This window comes from Neodiprion virginianus, chromosome 4 (assembly GCF_021901495.1).
Source record: "Neodiprion virginianus isolate iyNeoVirg1 chromosome 4, iyNeoVirg1.1, whole genome shotgun sequence".
In the NCBI taxonomy this organism is placed as follows: domain Eukaryota; kingdom Metazoa; phylum Arthropoda; class Insecta; order Hymenoptera; family Diprionidae; genus Neodiprion; species Neodiprion virginianus.
The window spans coordinates 23,678,958-23,699,877 of record NC_060880.1 but is presented as its reverse complement, the minus strand read 5'-3'; the positions used below and the strand labels follow the sequence as shown (position 1 = coordinate 23,699,877).

Sequence of the window (20,920 nt, the reverse complement as noted above, 5' to 3'; positions counted from 1 at the left end):
ATTGTAAGATCTTGTAAGTTTAAAATTTTTCCGTCGAGCCGTTTCAGAGATAATCATAGAAATCCATACCGACATGTATCTAAAAACCTGTTTTTCAGATTCTATAGTTCGACAGCGTAAAGTTTCGTTGAAATTATAAAAAGTGATTTTCGAGCGAAGCCAATACTTCTCTTCCATCGCCAGAGGTAATGAAAAGCAAAAAAGCACCCGGTGTGATAACCGTTCCATTGCTTTTGAAAATTTTCGAACACTGTCTGTCCTTCTCACAAGCTGGTACAATTCCGACCAATCCCATCCCCGATGCTACCCTCAATAATATCTGCGATCTAGTCGATCGGCACCTGTGGCCTCGTTATCGAAGCGTCGAGACTTCGTGCTTGACTCGCCTAAGCTCAGGGTGGGCGGGGGTTGCGCACCCTGTAGCATCGGACGTCACGAGGACGTCAATGGACGCCATTTTCCACCACGTTCCATGACGTTCCAGCCCCGTGTGATCGGTGCGCGTTCTGCGCGCGCCACGCCGTCGGAGCAGGCAGACCTCGTTTCCCGTTCCTGAGCTTTCCGCCGTCGTCACGAGATTCGCGTAGAACAGTGACTATCGCGAGCCCAGCCCGAACCCTCGGACGGCGATATCCGAACAACATTTTCTGCACCCCGGCACCGGGGTAAAAAGCGCCCGATTCGCGGATTTCAAACAGGTCGATTCGGTGAAACGCGATGCCAAATTTAAAGGAGGACAGTGATCCGGAGCTTTAGCGTTTCGAAAGGGGGTGATTTTGGAGACATGGAAACTATTTTCACTCGTCGTTTTGTTAGAATCACGCCTGACGCCGAGCTTTTACGCACGAGCTGAATGAGCTTTTCTTGCTTTCAACGACGTGTGAAATTTTCACTCGTTTCCTTTATATTACACCTTACATGGAAACAAGTCGACGAACCAATTATTCGCGTGCATATTGTACAAACGTGTATCGGAACGGCCTGGTGATCAACAGATGCGCAATTACAGTCCCGATTTCTTATACGCGACTGCTTTTCTCTACATTGCGCTCAATACACACGGAACCAACATTCGCATGGTATAAAACTAATGCATAGGTGAGTGATCATCCTTTCCTCGTTCGTTTCACATGCGTGTCTATTCCTCGAGCATTTACAATTTACATTGTTGATTTTCCATTCTCAGAGAGAAGAGAGAAAGCAATTCTCACGGTGTAAAACTTTTTCAACAGCGAGTCGCACAAACACGTGAGAAGAAAATCAGGTCACGGGAATTTGATATTTTCTTTGTATGGTGAACAATGAGATTCACTGAAAAAACCATCTTATGATTTATATGCCAAACTTTACATCTACTCGCACTATTTCAAGATATTATAATTTAAATTGCTGTTGTCTTCGATCTTAAAATTAATTCAGAATAAGTTTTTAATTTCTGACTATCAAAAGACTCATTGTAGGTAGCTTGCAGAATAGGAAAGTAACTCAATTTTGTTCGGATCAAGAACTCCGATCTCCCGTGTGAATTCTTATGCGTCAGTTGCGTTTTCAAAAGGTCGTTTATTCAACTGTTTATAATATTCGTGTAATTATCGCTAGTGTTGGTCATGTTTTTTTAGCCAGTCTTGACACTGTTTCAGAACCTAACATTACTTCGTACAACTAAAACCCAATTTTTCAAAATCTTCCGAAACACATCGTGATACCTACTTTTCACATGCAGGACAAATGCTCAATGTAACAGCTGAAACATCAATCGGTAACACAGAATCTTGTCCTTCTCATAAAAATAAATATATCGTCAGATTGAGAGTACGATCAATTTCTTTTTCAGAGGTCTTGCCTAGTGAGATTCCCTCGCCAAAAAATATTCACAATTTTCACCCTAATGATGATAAAATAGTTGTCCAATTCGATTCCGATTAACAATCCAATTAATTAGTAAATACTCCTCCAATATTACGAAACCATCGGTTATTTTAATCAGATGCATGAGTTGGACCAAAATTTGTTTCCGAAGATTGTTCGATAATCCTAAAAAACATTGTGTCTTTCATATTAAATGTCACTTCGAAGTGATTAGAGTTTTGAAAAATCGACCTGACAGAGTCAAATTATGGGTACATAATTCCTCATGCATGGAAACTTTAAATCAGTGTCCTCGGACTTCAAAGCGAGTAAAAATGTCAGCGCCTTATAACATTCTTGCCGAGTCACCTCGCGCCGTTTGAAAATCTGCAGAGCGAATCAAAACGACGATAAAATTAATGTCACGCGTAGTACAAAAGCACACAGTCATGCCGAGACTGACGTGCAGGGTATGAGGTAAATGTCGGTTCAACAAAACGTCTGCAGTCTACGATCGATGACACTTGCTCCACATATTCAATTCTTTATTAACATGTCAAGAGAATTAGAACAAAGTTCAATGTTTTCGTTATTATCATTGTTCTTCGATGTTCTTTACGGAGACCAAAACATGGCTTAACCTATTTTTACGACGCTTTACAAATTCGATGTTCGTTCATTCTTTTGAATTATTAACCACTACTGAGATACGCGAGAGACTCGGTATAATGTAGAGATATTCAGTTTGCCGACTGGATTCTTTCGACGGTCTTCGAATAGCTCCAAAATTGTCAATTGTAGACGGAAAAGTAAGATAATTTTTACGAATTTTTGGTTTTTTGTATTCTGAAAAAAAAAAGAATCTAAACCTTCGATGTGTTTTGATGTATTTATCGAATCTTTGAGGCTCTGCTAAAATAATTGTTCTTTGCGACAAAACAAATGGAATGAGTTACAGCAGTCAGATGCGGATTTGATTGAATGGTCCTTCGATGATGGTCGGGATAAATAAATCTTTTGCGTTGATCTGAAATGTAGAAATGAAAGTTCTTCGTATTCAGAAAGCTTGTCGCTGTAGCTGGAACTGGAATCATTTAAATAAGACCGTGTGAAAAGAAATTCTGGTCTGGAAAAGAAACGTGTGTGATTTACACATAAAATTCAACCTTTCATCTGTTCAAAAGAAAAAAGAAATTTGGTATGAATAGTGCTAATTGTATTAGTTCTAACCGTAGAGAATTCATGTATGAATCAAATTCTAGCTTTCGTTCAATTTAATTGGTACATTAGTTTTCAAGATGTGACCAGAATTAATTTGACAAAAGCAGTTTCGAGAAAAACGCGGTTACAGTTTTATTCCGATTCTTGAGAGAATAGAAACTAAATTTTTCTGCGTTTAATCTGCAATTCAGTATTTTAAGTGCAGTATTATAGAGGGGTTTTTCTTTGCCCCCAAATAAATCTTTCCTTTTGAAATTTTCAAAATTTTTTAGTCAGACATCAAGTAAAATTTCCAACCTGCGCACCCCCTGCTATTTAAGTTACACGAACCTTCGTAACTTCCCGTAAACATTCTGTCGCATATTTCCTTTAGAAAATTTATGGTAAAGTAATACGTAGAAGAAGAAGGAAAAGTCCCTGTTCCCTTAATCACGATATGGCTGATGGTAGAAACGGAGAGGGACAAAGTTACGCGGCAAAGTAATTTTGTGAACAGTTATATGTATACATTTGCCTCACCCCAGCTGGTCGTAAATAAAATAGTTTCAGTCGCGGAATCCATTGACTCGTAAAAACCATACGGGACGTTTCGACCGCGGCGTTAACCTCGGTCTTAATTGGCCGCAAATTAATACTCTCGGGATACTTTTTTACGACTATTACTCCAGGCTGAGACTCGGGGTTGACGTAAAATTTGCATTACTTGCATCGGGGATGCTCGTCCGTAAATCGAGACTCCGTTTCGGTTTCGGGGGCGGGGGATGGGCAAAGTGGCAGGTCCCGGATAATAAAACGCAAACAAGTGAATCAGCGGCGGCCTCCCTTATATCTCTCCGCACCCTCCGCCCTCCCGGCCCCCCGGGACGTTTTCATTATTTATATAACATAGACACAGGGAGAGCTGCGCGTGTGTTCGAAGCTCCGAAAACGCTGCATGCAGTTAAACTCACGCCGGCGTGAAACCCTAATTGCGAGACTCCCGTCTTCCTTTTCAATCGCATGTGGCTCGACCGATGATTATTAGGAGAACCCTTCGATCGAAGACTGATAAGGCGTGTCGTCGGCACGACCCCCGCGTCACGTGTCTCGCATCGATCATTTTCTCGACTTGCGAAATGCTCGTTCGATGATTGATTCCTGCAGCCAGATACCGGTCCGACGTTTTTTTCTCTTTTACACACAGCAATCATCGGTAGTACCTGCAGATAAACGAGATATGATTGTAGACTTGGGCGCCACTGCGACATGGAAATTAGATCGTTTTTTTATCGAGGGAAACTCCCATGATGTACAAAACGAAAGATAAAATAGGAATCAACGAATAAATAAAATAATTATTGCAGTAAAAATACAACATTTTTTTCGTATACTCATATAACTGACAATTTTGTTTTCACGTCCACTCGTCTTTAAAATATTTTGCAAGTGATTTCTCTTACTATTGTTTAGATTGAAATATTTAACAAATATTTTCGAAATTTCAGTAAACCTGTAACTCGATTCACGTATATAATTGGCATTGATTCGATACGAGGCAAAATAACTTCTGGTCAATTATGGCAATTGAATTGAACATTTCAATTGATCCAAAAACCTGTTACGCGATGCTCCTTTTCATTGGTAAACAATAAAATAAAACTTGTTCATCTTTATTTATAAGTGTCGTTTCTCACCGATTCGTTTCTCTGAAACGAGAATATTTTTCTGTCGATAACTACACTGCAACGTTCAATATGCATTGTAGCCATCGAACCTTCCCAGGTGAATCGATTCGAATTGTGAATCAACGTGGTCAAATAAAAGAGAGAAAGGAGCCAAATTTAATAGATAGCATGAATGATTCGGCGGATCAATCGGATTGGGGTGAAAAAAAATTGAAAGAAGAAAAGTATACAGAAGAAGCATTTACCCAGTGACTCGGGGTATTGAAGGAAAATATCGATAGCCAATTAGGCTCGATTGGTCGGAGATGTAGATCGGAAATTCTTGTGCACAGATCGACTTGTAATTCCGCTCTTTTTGCATATGCGTTGTGTAAGCAAGGTGGCCACAACGCAGAGCCTACAACCGAAAGATCAATAAGAATAGGCGCAGGTGTGTAACCAGCCGGTGCGGTTTCATTCGCTCACCCATACAAATGGACAATTCCACGTAAAACTGGACGAATTTGAAAATTTTTTAATCACGTATTTTTTAATTTGTTGCAACCATTTTTACACGTAGCATTCGTAGAAAGAGAAAACTGGTATTTCTTTCTTTGTTAGAATTTTTTTATTCGTCTTGTTTTGGAACATACAATTTTCTATTTTGTAGCGGAGAAAAGCAATTTTTCTATGAACACAATGTGAGTTAGGTACCGAAGAAGTGGAGAATTAAAACTTTTATGTACGCGGTTAATTATTCAAATATTATTTTCCTCAAGTTTGGTACATGTTTAAAGAAAATATATATATATATATCAGAGAGACTTTTACTCAAGTCTGTAAGATACATATTTTTTCCGGATGAAAGTTGAGTGGATTCTTATTTTTTTTTTTTTCTTTTGCGTCTTTGTCTTTGACAAGCTAAGAAAGTGATAGCGAGTGAAACTTGGTGCAACGGTGGCTTAGGGTGTTTCGGTAAAAAATAATGTACGATTTTCCACCGGGGCATTCCCTAAATAGTTTGTTTATGTTAAAAGAAAGATTCCGCCGAAAGAAGAAGATCCTACGTTACGTGAAAGATCACGCTCATTTGATTTTTCACTTTATATCCGAAATTCGCTCATCTTTCGACAGAATCTTCCTTTTGACCTATCCAAACTTTATAGGGGGTGAATTATTTTCTTCTCAAAAACTCTAGTATATACATTGTACATATATGTATACACGTGTTTGCGGGCTACTGCAGTGCTTGGGTGCTTAGATACCGTGCAGCCACGGACGCGTGTGCCTCGGCGAGTGGAGGTCCCCTCGGTAAGGACAGATAATTCAGTAGCGGGGCTCCCCATCGTGTCAACCTTTGTAGGAATCCGCAATGCGGCATCAAGATTTAGTAGGGCGAACCCCACTGCCAGGCGGCTCCTGTGCCTACTTAGGTGTTGCACATCCGCGCCGTGCCGGAAGTTGGGTAAATGGTGCAGTTATACTGCAAACACTCATTCACTCTGGCGATTTATCGAACGCCGGTTACGCCCCCGAGTTTTCTAAGTCTCAAGGGATACGGGACAATATGTCTATTACAATTTTCAAAGGTTTATTTGACCACTCAAGCAATTTTCCTGAAGAATAAGATTAGAATAAGAAAAAAAATTAGATTGCTCAGTTTACAGAAAATCAAAAATGTGTACCGTTTTTATACCCTAAAATGTCCTATGCTTGGATACGGTATCGCGGAAGCACGCGACTATTTTTGGAACTATTAGTCACGGCGAGGGCTTCGCAGAAAGTTTGCTAAAAGTACGTTTGCTATAACCACGCATTATTCATATTATACCTTCAAAATATACCCGAAATAATCTATCGCGATTTGTCACTTTGTCCTGGAATAGCTGCCAATCCGTGCTTAAAAGCTCCGCGTAGTTTTCCCGCCGCGTGTCGATCGATCCGTTGGTTTATAAATCATAAAAACTTTGTCGTTTACTTCGGGCATAGCGTACTGATTTCATCGGGAGCTACGGCAGACGAACACGCGAACAAATATAGCCTCCGACTTATAGAAACGTGTGTACGATAATACGTACTACGGGTTAATCATGGACTGCATATTGCTCGATATAAGCATATCGATTTGCACAATACACGTCACGGCACGAGAGTCAGCCGCAACTCTGACGATGCTAGATCAATGATTCTATCAGCGTCACAGCCTTGTTTTTTTCGCTATTTATAGTCGACGTTATTTGTCGCAAGTTGTGAAAAACTGAATCGACGCTTGAATCAGAGGTTAGAAGGAGAAAAGAAACCGCTAAACAAATCTCCGACAGTGTTATTGTCGCCAGTGATCGTAATCACGAATTGAACGATACGTCTACTGTATAATAAAAATCATTCCGCGAAAATTCTAATAATACACGTTTAGGAGATATCGACAATTTGAGATTAAGTTTCTCAATTGCAAAGTTCAAAATGATTAAATACAGGTGTTCTTTAACCAATTCTAATGTTTATGCGTTCAATTCTTTCCACATAGAGATCCCCTGACCAAGATTTTACCAACACTTATCTCCAGAGTGAATAGACATAGAATTGTGTAAATATGCAGACACAACAGATGCGCTCGGCAAAACTTACATTTGCGCTTTGTAACTGAACTAGATTGGGAGATTTGTTGAATATTTACTACAACAAAATTACGAATATTCAGGCAGCGAGCAAAATGATCCCAAAAACATCAAAATTGGATGAAGAACATTCGAGTGTTTTAACAATATTCAACGTTCTAGTTACAAAGCGTTTTTTCAAATCGTTGTATCTTACATAACTCATCCGTGTCCACCATATTTGGTAAAAATACCACTGCCGGAGATTATTCAAACAGTTTCTTTTGTCTCCTAACTTTTGATTCATCCTGAAAGGTTTGATCGAAAAATCTAGTATGCGATAGATTAACATCTACTTCGTCTGCAAAAATTCAATGTTCTTATTGAATTTACATATGAATTTATCAGACGGATTTCCAAAAGTAGAAGGGTCGAAAATCAAATATCAAAATGTGAAAATTCGAAGTATAGAAACGTCAAAATATGGAATAGTGAAGCATGGAAAGCCAAAACAGAAATTGGTTAGAATTGGTATACTTACTCTAATTAACTCTGACATTCCAATCTTTTGGTTGTCTGTACTTCCATTTTTTTAATTTTGATTTCTGTACTACATACTTTGCCTTTCTATTATCCCCTGCACTGTCTGGTTATTCTGCTTTTTCACCCTCATCCAACCATCTCTGCCGACGTACGCAGGCAGAATAACGAGCTCGGAGCTTAAATCAAATCCGATAATCCGGCCAATTGACATCAGGTGTCGGGTTTGAGGTATTTAAGTAAGTTACGAATCGCTGTAAGACAGGGAAGCCACCCGGTTGTCTGGCTCGACTATATACCGGTTAGCAGGCCGACTATATACACGCCCACTCTGAATCCACTTGCAGAATACAGGCGATAGCAACCCCTTTATGTCCCCGGTTCTTGTCCGTTCAGTCAACGTCCCGCGGGATATGAAACAAGAGCTTTCAGGACTCTCGGAGCTTTCAGGCCACGCCACGTGAGGATTAGTCACTGTGTACAGCGGGATTGATCGCGGGGAAGAAATTTGTTTTACTTGTCTCCAGCAGTTTCAAGTCTGGCTCTGATATCCGTACGAAATCTAAAAATTAGTTTTAAAGCGGTGGCTCGAATGTTTTCAAAATCGACTCAGATTTGCTGGATACTGGATGCATTTGGTATCCAAAATGTTTTTAAAAATCCAAATGTTTTTAGTTTCGTTTTCGACATATTAAATACGCCTAAATTAAATTTTTCAAATGTGATTAGACATTCGGGGTGATTACAGTAGCTTCCTTTTTTCTCTGATAACACAAAAACGGGAAGTTAATACAAGTATAGACTTTTGACCAACCAAGCTAGTAATTATTCCCGTTCAATCGGATCTATAAGGCGATAATAAACGTACGAAGTTAGCCTTGTTGAATTCTCCGCTTTCGATGTATCAACGAGAAAACGCCATGGAGCGACTTGTCTTCGCTTATCGATCTCCCTTCTTAAATTATTCACCTACGTAGAGCGTTTTACGTACTGATCGTTATGCATGGTTCATGCGCGATTCACCGCGGACAATCGTTTGTCACACTGCGTGTAACCTACGACAATTCTGACGTAAAATTTGTTATCTACCCACTGACGCAAGCGCGATATTATTAACATTATTTGTCTACGACTTGACGCTGATCGTGAGAGAAAAAATAGTTGCTGCTGTAATATTTGTCGGAAAATAAACTGAGATAATGCTTTTATACCTCCGTTTGATTTTCCGTGACATTTCTTGGACAACAGTACAGGAAAGAGGCACTGTCACATCGGGAAACTATGTTGGTAACTCGTTTTAAGCTCGAGTGTGAAACTTTGCAAGTGTGCAACACGTTGACGCGCTGATGCCTGCATCGTTGGGATTTTAAGACATTCCTTTGATTATTTATTGCTGTCGTCGTTGTTCCGCCAAATTTCAACGTAATTTAAAACGGTCGTCATTGCCGAGGCTCAAATCTCTGAAAGATATTATCAGAAATAGTGCTCAAGTTATTTTTGTTAGAGATCTGTCTTTGACCGCGAAGAAATTTCTAAAAAATGTTGAAAATGCGGTGTAAAACGAGGCGCGCGTCAATTTGTTACCGGCGTAATCACCAGCCTTGCCTTGACCTGTCTGTTTCAAAGAGTCAATACCACCACGCGAAGTCCGTGAAACAGTAAAAGTGCGTTCAATAATTCAAACAAAAATCCCAAATCCAGTGAGTAAATGGGCTTAAACGTGACTGTAAACCATGTTATCGTAAGGGATAAGATGTGCGGTAGCTTAAATCCAGTCAGTTCACTTAATTCTTATCAACTTTAAATCAATATTTAAGGGGGTGCTCTGGTTGATTTCGATGTTGACGTATACATCTCCAAATATCGAAGTCCACGTATCTTAAACGCGAGAAAGTTCTTTACAGCCCCAATCTATGCAATTCTGAATAAAAATACTTCAATACATTTTCAATAGACGCAAAAGTAAAAATGTATTGGAAAATTTTAGTTCAAAATTGCGTGTATAATGAGGCTGTTAAGCCCTTTTTACGTTTGAGACAGGTGGACATCGAGATTTGGACACACCTTGAAGCTTGCAAGTTTCAATTCATGGTAGTCAATTCCAAATTTTCAGTCCCAGAAATCGAAGGCTATTTCTGTTTTCACATAGCCGAAATTATGTCAGCTAGATAATTATGAACAACAGCAATGGGATGGTTTGTCACCGTAACGATGATATTTCGAAACGACGTCTTTTTTTTTTTTACTGACGTGAGAATCAATGCTTCACGTGTGCCTGTGATACGTGAGTTCGATGAGTATAGATCACGACTATACTTCGTAGATATAGTTCGCCACTTTTCGCGAATGTGACACTTTTGGCTTTGAGCATAGTTATTGGATCTCCTACTCTCGCGAAAAGTAGAGATTGATGTACTGGATTCTGATCCGTCGAAATCGCAGAACGTGTTGCCCGTACACACTGCTCGTGTTTACAGACCCATTTTCGATCGATTTCAAGTTTGAGGCTTTCATCGCACTTTTCCAACTCAGCTTCCATTATACGTTTTGGTATCCGCTCTCGAACGACTCAACTTTCGTGTATTAAATGGGATGCACACATACAACCCTCCTTCAAATAATTCATCCAAAACTTATCAATTGTATTAAAAAATTGGGTTTAAATCAAAGATTAGGATATAATAAAAACAAACGATCAATTCCAGGCCGAATGTAATGAAGCTAAAGTTTTATCACTGTTTGTACTATTACCTAGTGTCAATTCTATTTCCTGATATGATCGATAGTTCCGGTATTTCTGATCGTCGTCATTTTCGATTGAACAATCGCACTCTGCGTTCACGAGTAACGTACATCGATATATTTCCGCGTCGAAAAATACCCCCATTTCATATAGCGTTACACGAAGTGAACAGCTCTCGACCCTAAGCACAGCGATGTTCGGGTATAGCCTGAAACACGTGGGCAGTGAACATGAGGAAAGGTTTTGTTCCTCGACGGTGTATCGAGGAGGGAAATGTACCCGCTAACACGCTGCTGGCACTCAGGCCCGTATCCTTTGGCACCGCGTTCAAAGTACCGACAAGTGCCAAATCTGTTCTCTCCACCGGTACAAAGAAATGGAAAGCATTCCAAGTCCCTACTTCCTCTCGGATCTGACAATAACTGCGGTACTTAATTTTTTTCCCTCGATGAACTTGGATCACGTTTAGGGTGTGGATGTGGCACTACTCGTGAAACTGTTTCAGCAGTGACGAGCGAGAATAAGTAACCAAAATGGCGAAAATTGAAAGGCTAAGAATAATGCTTTTGTTCACGACACGTGTCTCTAGTTCGAAGTCAGAAATAAGACTATTTTAACAATAATCTGAGTTGACGGAGTAACCTTAATCATTTTCATATACATTTGATGGCTTTTTTGTGTCTTTTATCTATGGCTGATTGGAAACCAACGGTAAACACTTCCAACAGTATTTGCACGAAGAATATGTTTCAAAATACTACCGTTGTTCACAAAATAACTGATCATCATCCTCCTCTCGACACAGAGAGCGTGACAAAATTTCGAGAGCGATTGCTTTCTGACTTTAAATTCGTGACACGTATACAAATTGTTTACTTATAGTAATTAAGTGTATTATTAGTGTCAGTTACATTTTTATGAGTCGTTAAGGATCTTCTGCAGCAGCTTTCAGAGCCCTTTATTCCCACTCCCGAAGAGATTTGGGTTGGTAAGTACGTCAACCGAAAACAGGAAAATCCTTCACTGCCATGCTTCTCGCAAATTTTACTTTTTTCGCATAACCTCTAAAGTCATCGCTGCTGACCGCCGTCAATGTTTAAACAAATTGAGGGACTGCTTCTTGAATTGTCGCGGTCTGTGGCTTTATTAGCGACGACGTTTTTAGGTGGATTTCAAAATTTCAAGTCTTTCACGTCCAACTTTCACGATACAGGAGATTCCTTTCATACTCGAAATCATCCGGATTTGCCAACTTGATAAGCTCACGAAACTACAGTGACTTCTATGTGTATTCAGAGCTATTCTATTGATCAAAATTCATCCATTTTTTCATTCTTTCACAGAAATTAGCTGTTCCGAGTTGTGAAGAATGTGCCTAAGATCTGTAAGAATAACGAACAAACGTAGGCAAAGTTATAAGCGCATCCATCATGGAACAGGGCACGAAGCTTCGAATGAAGCTTGATGTCGTAATTGCCTGTATAGCCTTTGATGAACAGCGATTAACATGTTCAACAAGCGTTGAATTGCGATTACCCGGTAATTGACAAACGTACATTTATTAACGTAGTATCGCGCTGATGTCGAGCGCGAGTAAAGCCGCATTTTATTCTCCCAAGTTCTTCCCGCCTTCTTCAAGGATGAACCGTTCCATTACAGTTTACAAAAACTGGTTACCGCTCAAAAATATTTACCTTCGGAACGTTTATTATTTTCCTCGGTTATTCGTAATTAAAACAGTTCATGGGACTGATCTTGGTTGCCTTGGTGAACGTTGCGATTCTCAAGAGATCAGCAAGGTTCCTCATCTCGTTCAAAGCCCCGGGCAAATGAAACCATTTACGAAGCTTTAGTGTGGCAATGAGGAAGCCGCAAGAAGTAAAAAGATTGACAAGTCATGTCGTCGTCGGAGTGGTAAATTCGCGGGTATTCAAAAAATTAAATAACTTTACACTAGCGTTGATACAACAGTCAAGGGTGTGTATCGTGTCTACGTGACGGTTTCTTTTCCGTTTATGGATCAAAGTTACAGAATAATAAGGAAGAACGAAACCACAACCTTCAAACTTCCGCCGTTACCATATTAAGGCACTTCGCATTTCATAAATTTTGTTTTCTTCTTATTCTTATAATAACGTCGTTTCGTGCTTGTTTTTTTTTTTTTTTTTTGCATTTAATTTTAGCACGTGGCGTATGGCAATGCTAGACTTCCATCTGCTTGGCCTGTAAAGCGATGACCAGTCGTATTTTTAACGTAAAAATAGATTTGAAAAAAATAAAAGGCAAACTGATTTTCTGGGTCAACCTTGGTCACGGTAATAATATTAGAATCCATTGGCCTTCCGGTCGTTACATCTTTTTATGGTTGTCTATAAGAAGGAAACGGATATTGTATATTATACAGGTTTGTCAAAGTATAGGTTTAAAAGTAGAGTTTATTCCAGGAAAATATCACTCAAATCATCCTTTTTCTATCAGAGTAATCAGAATCGACGCAATGTAGTTTCGAACTGAGAATACAGTACGTGACTAAAATACGAGTTCTAGCCGCAGAGATAAACGTGTTATCAACAGAACCAATAATGGGTACAATGCGCGTTCATGACTCGCGGTCAATTTGTTTCCAGCAGCTGAAAGAGAAAGAAGAGAAAAAAGAGATTCTCGATTATCTTCACGTTTCCTGATAAATTCAAGATCCATTTCTTTAGTCATTATATCCTCATGCGTAATTATTCCCAGCAGCTTGTCCTAGTTCACCTATAATATACCGAGGAAAATGTCCTTTTACACAAGGGTTAGAAATTTCTAGGAGAATCGGCATCGTTACAATAATGCTTTACGAAAACTAATTTTCATTTTGCACCCAGAACTATATTTTTCAGGTACGGTGAAGAATGGAAATAGTTGAGGACTAGTAACCACTTATGTTGGAAACTTGTATTTTGGATGAAGTACCGTACAATCTGGCATTACGTACCGTGCCAAATGGAATAATCTACTCAAATCGGTTTTACGATAAAGGTGACTCATTTATCAGACCTGTAACTATTTCTCGGTCGTCGTAATGAATGATGTTCGTTCAGCCTGTTTCCCCTTAAATCGAATGAAGGCGCACTAATTCCCTCTAACCGCAGAAGACAAAGTCACCACAGCTACAGCATGAAATGACACAATCATCCAGAATTGAGACTACGCTGCTTTTGCAATCAATTTTATGACTGACCGCGTATTTATTTGTCTTAAACCAATTAGGACTGTGACTGCTCTGGCAACAAACCAGCAAAGTTCTGGCAACTATGCAGTTCAGTTTCAACAAAGGAGTAATTTGTGGTGAATATTTCAGAATTGCAACGTTATCTACAGCTCTCAGCTGAGGGACATGCCTTGAGTATTTCTATTTATGATCTCATTCCTTTTTACGAGGGATTAAAAAATAGATGCATGTAATATTAAGCGTATACATATTCGTAGCGTTAAAATATTCTTAGAAATTGTTCAAAACTACAGCTGAACCTTGAATAATTTCTTTTTCGACAGATTTCGATACTAATTTTGAAGCCTTTTTGATTTCCTTGAAAAATGAAGCCTGCATAGATATTTCTAGCTTTTGTATCTTCGTAAAATTGAAATGTAACGTAGTTTTACAAATTCTATGACAAATCGTTTCATTTGTATTACTTGGCAAAACGCAAGCCAAAATTTTACCTATGCAATTTTTTTTCCAAAATCTCCACGAACAGATCGTTTACTTTCGAGAGCCTTGAGATCAATTTTGAGATCAGCCATCGATTGTAGGCGATCGTGCCGAGTTCATAGCGTATTCGACTTTTTGTTGCTGGACATTCTCGTAACGACTGAAAAAGTGATATCCCCAATTTTTCGATCATCGCAAATATCTTACTTCGGCGGGCCTCGGAACGGTTGAATAACGTGATTATCGTTCAGGGTGAACGACCCTGGGTCTGATCCCTGCATCTGGACAGCTCACACGTAAGTCGGGCGATCGATATAAATAGTGATATCACGCAGTGCAGCCGCATACTTTTTACAACTGTATTGTATGGTGTAGAGACCTTCCATGATAAAAATAAAACTACATATTATAATCAGTTTTTATCGCCATTGCGCATATACGTGTCGGTGTATCGTGTACGTATCTACTTTCCATTCGATTATTAATCTGCCTGACCGATTGATCCCTTTCGAATTTTCTTTTTTCTCCACATTTACAGTCATGCAGCGAGTCGCGATGGGATCTAGATCTGACGTTCAGTTTTGCAGTAGACGATTCGATCGTTTCAACCTTAACCTCATCTTCACCGCGATAACGATGTGATTAGACGAGCCTGATAACTCGCGCTTCGAGTGGGAAACATTTGTTCGCGGAAATGGGAATTTCCAAGTCGAGGAAAGGCTTGCGAGAAATGACTCGGAATTGTCGGTGGTAAACCGACAAGATATTGAATCAGAGGTTATTTTATCGCTAAAGGTTTGTACGTGAGAAACGCCATCTGGCAACAATTATAATATACATATGTATATTCTCCAAGCGCTAATTCAGGCTCGAACCGAAAGATTATATATCCATCACAGATATTTCAAAAACATTTTATGTCCGTGATCAAAGTTTTGAATATTTTTTTAGACGTATCCGAACTGCAAAGAATCTTTTACTCTTGTCGAGCAAAGAAAAACTTGTTCTGACGTAAAAGTGATAATGCAATTAATTTTCGCACAACGTGGAAATTTTTTTTCGTCTTCTGATTCGTTTTCGTTTAATTCCTTCGGTTATAAAATTAGAAATTGCGCGTTGATTGACGATACTGCAACACACAGTACAATCTGTTTATAATCAAAACTTCTGTTGGACCGAATCACAAGAATATAAAAAAAAAATCAACGTAAATACACCAATGAGCAAAAATAAACATCTAAATATTTCAGACGTTCATTATATATATAGATATCCATTAGTCGTGAGTATAAATATGACGAGGTGCGAAAATCAGAGGCGCTGAAACTTGTTCCTTATCCTTAAGTGTGTACGTGTCTGTACGTATAGGTATTATATACATTGCACACAAATTCAAACAGCACGCGAGAATCCATCTGTTTGGTTAAATTCAGTTAGACCTGCAGGCTAGCGTATAAATAGTATGTGACTAACTTTCGACGGAAATATGTGTATACCTATAATGTACATGTATATATCTGAAACTCAGCTTATCCCTAACCTACGCCAAATACGAATCGAGTCAATCTCGAAGTGCCAGAAATAGCAATTCCCGCACGGATCGCGGATCGGCATGACTAAATCGAGTTACATGGGATATACGATGTAATACAAAGGATGTCTTCAATCCATACTTCACAATCAAAGGTACAGTTACGTAGGGTACCGTAAAAAGAAAACGAGTGAAAGTTTTCTCCCGAAAGTTATAACGTGCTAGTTTCTCCTATAATTGGTTTTTTCTTGTCTTCTTTTCGAACAAGACAGCTATTTCTACTACAATTTTGATAAACTTGTATATCATAATATTAATTCCGAGTTTCATCGGTACGTATTACGTTATTTTTATTTATATTCGATCTATTTTTCATCCCTCAAAGTCTATTGTAAAAAATAAGCTTCTTATATTTGGATCCGAATCAAGTTTGAAGCAGCTATGAAATGGAATTTTTTAAGAAAATTTTCAATAACCGAGTTCCGACCAGTTTGGTTCCTTTTTGCGTCTGTAGCCTGGCTCAAAAATTTTCAACGGCAAAAAGTATGACAACTTAGATTGAAAAGATAGAATAAAAATTATCATGTAACGTCGATTTCACGGCAAATAGAATTTTGAAAATTATAAAATTCCAAAAATCGTAAACAGTGAACTTAATTCAATACACAAACGCTCCGTATAATACGTAGCTGAACTGAATTTGTTCCTGTATTTTGCATGCTTGTGTCCGAAACATATTTGACTTCTCGCAGACAGTATATAAAATAGCGAAAAATGTGCAATCGAAGTCAGGAAACGTTTTCGGCTTTTCGCTTTTCTGCGCCGTAAATTTAAGCTCGCAAGTAATATTGGAGGGCACGAATGTCTCGGATGTCTCATCACCGTGAATATAACTGTGCGATTTACGCCACGACGAAATGTCCGCGAGTATTTGAAGCGCATTATGCGTTATGCGAAACGCAGCAAAGGCCGCGGCTGCTCTTAATGCCTTCGGATTTATTCAACATTCTGCCTTCGCGCAGAAAAGAGGGACGGAAATAGACGCGATAACCTCGAACCCCGGATAAGCCGCGGCGTGTCGCCGTGACTCGAAATCGCACCGCATGACTCGCTGCTTCGGTGTCGGAAAATCGCACTCGAAATCATGGTGAACGAAGGTAATCACGTTGCACATGTCAAAGCGAATGCGGTTTTCTCCCGTTCAGAGCAGGCCATGTTTGGTTTGGGTGCGTCCGGAAGCCATCTTGAAAATACACGCAATCAAGACGGTTATATTTTATTCAATTTTTAATAAAAATAACACGAATGATGAGGTTGAAGATTGATTTCGGCGATTTTGACAAGTTGAAATGTGCAGTACACGATCTCGAATGCGATTGTTTGAAAATCCAAGATGCCCTTCGAATAGAGCAGGCATGCGATCGGTTCCCAGAGACGGTTGCGCAGGAATACACCTTATCTTCTTTCGTCATGCTCGGAATGACTCAAAACCGTATGAAATGAGTCGGAACTCGTTCGCACCTGTCCTCCGGCTATTAGTCATAATCCCGAGTTGTTAGAGGCAATGATTCCGGCTTTATCGGACCGCGGCGTGTCGAGGGTGCGTAAAATACGGGGGTAAATATCGAGGTGCAGTTCCGCACTCGTGCAGTGTCCATTAATCAAAGCCAGTGCTGTGACCGAAGGCTTGTTCGCTCTGGATGCAATTGCAGTCTGCACCCCATTACCACCATTGCGTTATCACGTGTATCACACAGCGATTCGCACCATGGCACGTGCGATGGTCAGTCGCAGAGAATGAAATTATCGCTCCACGTTTTATAACGAAATGTCACCAAATATATCGGCCTTCGGACAAAGCAATAGTTCTTATGGAAATTCATTGACCGAAAACTGATTTTGTTTTTGTTCAATGTATTACGAGATAGTCGTTATACGTTGAGTATTTAGCAGATTATTCTATCTTTGAGCCACGAAGATCTCTTGAAAATGAAAAAAGTAGAAAGTGCTGGCATTGCGGAAAAAAAGCTCAGTTGTCGATGCTTTCTTTCAAATCGCTTCGAGATTGTTAAATATTTAATAGATTTCCTTCGATTTAATTTAAAAATCCCGGGATAATAAAGACAAGGGTTCCACTCAATTTATGGTAAATGGTCTTCTGAATAAAATAAGAGATCGTAAAATGAAATGAAACGAGTTTACTAGACTTTTAACAATATTCAATCAATTTAAAACGCTTATGACTCTAGTACTTCATATTTTTATATTCCGACTAGGTATTCGCAGCTTACGAATATATTAATTTGATAATTAATTAAATTAAAATTGAATAAATTTGCTAAAAAGCATCGATATCTAGCTTTACCAACCTTTTCAAATTCGATCACAGCTCGATAACTTTCTACTCGAGACAATTCGTGCACTGCACTTCCACGAGTGTATCCTTCGCACGTGATGTTGTGCAGATTCTATATTGAACTTCGGGTAGACCCGTCGTCCTTCGCTGAAACAATATCACGGGAATAAATACGGTCAAGATTTTCTCTACCCACTTCCGTCTTCCGTAAAGTCCGTACTTGAGGTGGTGTGCATTTGCATATTCTTCGTGCCTCGGAAATGTAGACTCTTAGCGGACAATATCGGCCGTCAGAATTAATATTGCAATGTAGCGAAGATGTGAGGAATGAAAAATGTGAAATTGAAAAGATTAAGCAATAGGAACGAATCGGAACACGAGAGCGAAACGATTACCGATTTTTAAGATAAAAATATGTTTATACCCTTGTCATGGATATTCAAACATACACCTTTAACAACTGGTTCAGAAACAGTTTGGACCATCGTTTTTTCTTCCCCGATTTTTCGTTTCTCGCTCCACCGACAAAGGCAGACGTATCGTCTCACCGCGTTCCTTGATTTCCGCGCATAATTAAACTTCTCCGAATCGAACGATATATTCGCAACGTTACAGCCGGACGAAAAGCGCCGTATGCGATATTTTTCGTAATGAGTTTGACAGGTGCCGCTGACTCATTTCGTTGTCCGTTGGTCTCTTTGTCTATTGGATAAGTTTGCTCGCGATGACCGACTCGGCACTCAACTGATTGCTTACGCTGCCACAGCGTTCGAGCGGTCCTGTTGAATGCGGTGCAAGTAAGAGGGACTCGTTTCTCATCTCGAGTGTGTGACAGGGTCCGTTTGTGTGCAAAACAAGCCTCACGGCGCTTTGAAGTGTACGCGGCTCTTTTTACAACCAACCCGTTTACGTATGCGTGTCTCTCTCTCTCTGCTCGCAGATCAACGGGAGGTTTCGAATCGCAAATCTCTGCCAGGTTGAGATTTTTAATATCGACCAAGGCCTCCGATGTGAGTCACGATCGGACGCCCGTGACCGGAGAATCCAAGGTCCCCCCCTTCGTCCAGGATCTTAACCCTTGCAACAACCACCGAGGGATGAGCTCCGCTTTTTGAACGCGTAAGTTTTGACCACTAAATTTTTTACCACTCGCAATTTACTGCAAGACGTGTGATCGATTATTTATTTATGCATTACTCAAAAATACTTTTTTTTTACGTTGGAACTCGATGGGTGTACTAGAAGCAATATTTCACTACCAATTGGGCGGTAAAATTGTTTTACAAGTAATTTATAGCATTCTCTTGAGTGAGGTATATGGCAAATATGATTTTCTTTGTTCGCTGAATTTACTGAAATCTAGTGAAATTCTTTTTATTGTCATATCCGATGACGATTCTTTGCTTTACCTAACGTAGATTCTATTTTCAATTTCCTGTTCTAAATAAAGTCTGCGAATATTGAATTTTTGATCGCAGGTACGTCATGTCAAATATTTCCACAGATTCTTCGAAACAAGCCAAAAAATTTGACGGATGCTTGCAAGTTTTAGTTCAAATTCAGCGGCAGAATATTGCTAACGAATTAATACGAATTTCTAGCTTTGTTATTTCGTTGTAACGAGGTAGAAATCGAGAAAATTTGTGAACCAAGTTCGTAGGTGACCAACTATTATGGTGTTTTTGAAACTCAATTACAGACTCTTCTGCAAATTCTAGGCACGTACGAATTCTGACGTTATCAAAATAAAATTACACACACGGTCAAAATAAACCTAGGGATTTTGGTGTCGTCTAGTCGACGAATTTTACAAAAATAAAATAACGTACGTATTAATTATTAAAACTGGCTGGATATGAATTTATACTGTCACCGAATTTACGCAATGAATAACGTGTTTGATAAAATGATAATAAACGTATTTCAGAATAATTCACTATAAGAATCACCTTTCGAAACCATTTAGTGAAAAACCGGAACCTATTTTCTTGGGAACCATACGATTTCGTGACAGAAATACTGTCTTTATCTAAAAATCGAGTGATCATGTAGGATTTCCGATATTTTAACATATTATAAGATGGCCAGATTCATGCAAGACCCAGAAAAAAAATGTTTAAATACGAACCTATTTCCACCACCATTACCACTTGTTTGTTCCAGACGTGAGTTAATTGAATTCAAATAAATTTCAATGGAATAAAATACAATTTTTTTTTTGTTTACGTTAAGTTGCTTATTTAATAGGTTCATATTCAAATAAAAACTTTTCGTTTCAACCATATCCAAACAACTTTGTCTCAAAGTATAATGTTTTCTCAAAAATCAGCTTCCGGTTTCACGAGGTTGTCGGTTACTTGATAATAAATAACCACCAACGAACCATTTTGCTCAAGCCACAATAAAAATGACCAAAACGTGAACTAAACTAAAAAATTTAACCGAGCGTATAATATTACGCTGAACGAGAAAAGAAGAAAAACAATAATCAGCGTATTATGCAAAAACACTCACTCGACAGAGATCAGCCCGGATAAGCTCAGGTCAGATAGGCAGACACACGGTGTTTACATCGGCGACTTGTTAATACCTTTGATATAACTAGGAGTCTCAGAGAGGCAGACATCGGAGGCTGCCAAGACGGCGTGCCGACAGGTGGGTGAGTCAAGCTCTGTGAATGATAATGAACACAGGTACTACGAATTACAGAGTAATCTCGACAAAGGAAGGAGATCGAGGGCCGTAAA

The 20,920-nt window shown here is 39.2% G+C and overlaps 1 long non-coding RNA gene across 3 annotated transcripts; it reads right to left on the bottom strand.

The window, feature by feature from the left end:
• Window positions 1–1,266: 1,266 nt before the first annotated feature.
• LOC124303315 (uncharacterized) lies at window positions 1,267–20,889 on the bottom strand. Of its 3 annotated transcripts, none has more exons than XR_006907888.1 (3): window positions 20,688–20,889; window positions 4,020–4,268; window positions 1,267–2,875 (listed from the first exon to the last, which is right to left on the bottom strand). It is a non-coding gene; the product is annotated as an uncharacterized LOC124303315 (long non-coding RNA). The 3 variants fall into 3 exon arrangements; XR_006907889.1 differs by lacking the exon at window positions 20,688–20,889 and adding an exon at window positions 7,851–7,991; XR_006907890.1 differs by lacking the exon at window positions 20,688–20,889 and adding an exon at window positions 4,979–5,153.
• Window positions 20,890–20,920: the final 31 nt, after the last annotated feature.